Raw genomic sequence first — 2,453 nt, 5'->3', positions numbered from 1 at the left:
ACATCCTCAGTGGATCGTAGCGTTGGAGGAAGGGAGCAGGCCTACAGGCTGAGCAAGAATAATACTTTGAGAAAAGAAAAGACAAATGAAAGAATGAGTGGTGACATCTAGGATAGGGGTCATGTTCACAACATTTTGCATCATAACATGTTTAATTAAGAGCATTCGACTCACTTTTACGTGATCATGGTGGTGCGAGGAGTTTACACTCCTCATCCCTGCTATCAATTTTATCAAAATAAGATTTTAGACGGGTACTATTTACCTTAAAAGTGCCAAATTTGGGGTGAATTACCTCAACTGTACCATATGAAAAAATGTTAAGTACCGTAAGAAGGATTGCTCCATTAGGTTCAGAAGTGGCAATGCAAGGATTTGCTGCATCTAGTAGTACTTTGTCTCCAACCTTAAGTTGAGTTGGTGAAATATTGAGCTCCTCATGGTGTGATTTTGGTTTTTGTGTCCGTCATTTATCTAGTTCCTCGACCTGTAGCCTTCGTTCTTCATAGATGGGTCCTTTGTCATTATTGGAATATGGCTCATGTGTGTTTCTTGAACGTGTTTTCTACACTAAAGGTTTCACCACATGATCAGTGCTAATAGAATTTTGAGCTTGAAGAGTAACTGAGTCATCACCCACACGAAGTGTGAGTTCACCTGTACCAACATCAATAACGGTTCTAGCAGTTGCTAAAAAAGGCCTTTCTACAATTAAAGGTGTGTCACTACCCTCTTCTATGTCTAGAACAACAAAATCGATTGGGAATATAAATTTATCAATTTTTACAAGCACATCTTCAATGATACTCCAGGAAATCTGATAGTTTTATCGGCTAGCTAAATACTCATCCTAGTTTGTTTGGGTTTCCCAAGACCTAGTTGTTTAAACATTTTGTAGGGCATGACAATAATACTAACCCCTAAATCAGCCAAAGCATTTTTAACATTTAAGCTACCAATTAAACAAGGAATCGTAAAACTCCCTAGATCTTTCAATTTGTTGGCCAGGTTATTCTGTATTATGGCTAAGCAAACTACTTTTAACTCCACATGTGACACTTCATCCAACTTCCGCTTGTTTGTTAAAAGCTCCTTTAAGAATTTGACTGCATTTGGCATCTGCGAAAGAGCTTCAATAAATGGTGAGTTAATATGTAATTTTTTTAATAATTTAAGGAATTTACTGAATTGTTCGTCTGTGTGGTCTTTCCTTGTCGCATTGGGGTATGGCACACGAGGTTTGTACTCTTTACTTACCAGTGTTTGCTCACTGTGGTCTACCTTACTTTTTCTTTTACTTACCACAATTCCTTGCCTCAGTTTTGGTTCAGGTTCGACTAGCCCTTCCTCATTTTGAATGGTAATTGTATTGAGTTGTTCCCTTGGGTTAGATTTAGTGTTACTCAGCAAGCTACCTTATGGTCGTTCAGAAATCAATTTGGTGAGTTGGCCTACTGAGTTTCGAGCCCTTGGATCGACACTTGTTGATTCTTAAGTGCTATTTCAGTATCTTGAAAGCGAGTTTCTGACACCGAGATAAACTTTGTTAGCATCTCCTTAAGGCTTGGCTTCTTTTCCTATTGGTAAGGTGGTTGTTGAAAACCCAGATGATGTTGTGGCCTTTGATTCCCTTGACCACCCTAAGAAAAGTTGGAATGGTTCCTCCAACCTACATTATATGCGTTACTATATGGGCTATTTTGAGATCTAGAATTATTATTACCCATATATTGAACTTGTTCCTCCTCGGTGCTAGGGTTGAAGGGTTGATATTCTGTGTACGCTCCTCCTCCGTTTGAATCACACGTCATCACTGGATGTACCTAAGTAGAACCACACAAACTATCAATCTTTTTATTTAAGGGCTCTACCTGGTTAGATAGCATAGTAACCACATCGAGGTTGAAAACACCTGCTGCTTTCATCAGCTTTGTTCTCATGACTTGCCACTAATAGTTATTTAGTGACATATCTTCAATAAATTCGTAAGCCACTTCAGGTGTTTTGTTATTGATAGTCCCACCAGCAATTGCGTTAATCATTTGTCTAGTCGAAGGATTCAGGCCATTGTGAAATGTTTGAACCTGCAACCATAAGGGTAGCCCATGGTGAGGGCATCTTCTCAAGAGATTCTTGTATCTCTCCCATGCATCATAGAGTGTCTCTAGATTCATCTGTACAAAAGAAGAGATATCATTCCTCAATTTAGCCATTTTAGCCGGTGAAAAATATTTAAGTACAAATTTTCGGTCATTTGTTCCCAAGTAGTGATTGACCCTCGTGGTAACAAGTTCAACCACTATTTTGCTTTGTTCCTCAACGAAAAGGGAGACAACCGAAGGCGAATGGCATCATTAGAAATGCCATTGATTTTAAAAGTGTCGCAAAACTCTAGGAAATTCACCAAATGAGTGTTTGGGTCCTCGTCCTACAAACCATCAAATTGAACAAAT

The 2,453-nt window shown here is 38.8% G+C and overlaps 1 non-coding gene across 1 annotated transcript; it reads left to right on the top strand.

Moving 5' to 3' along the window:
• The first annotated feature begins 2,100 nt into the window (after positions 1-2,100).
• On the top strand, positions 2,101-2,207 carry LOC128280972 (small nucleolar RNA R71). Its single transcript, XR_008271189.1, has one exon. It is a non-coding gene; the product is annotated as a small nucleolar RNA R71 (small nucleolar RNA).
• Positions 2,208-2,453: the final 246 nt, after the last annotated feature.

Source organism: Gossypium arboreum, chromosome 9 (assembly GCF_025698485.1).
Source record: "Gossypium arboreum isolate Shixiya-1 chromosome 9, ASM2569848v2, whole genome shotgun sequence".
NCBI lineage: Eukaryota > Viridiplantae > Streptophyta > Magnoliopsida > Malvales > Malvaceae > Gossypium > Gossypium arboreum.
The sequence above is the reverse complement of the archived record's forward strand: the minus strand, read 5'-3'. Positions and strand labels throughout refer to the sequence as shown.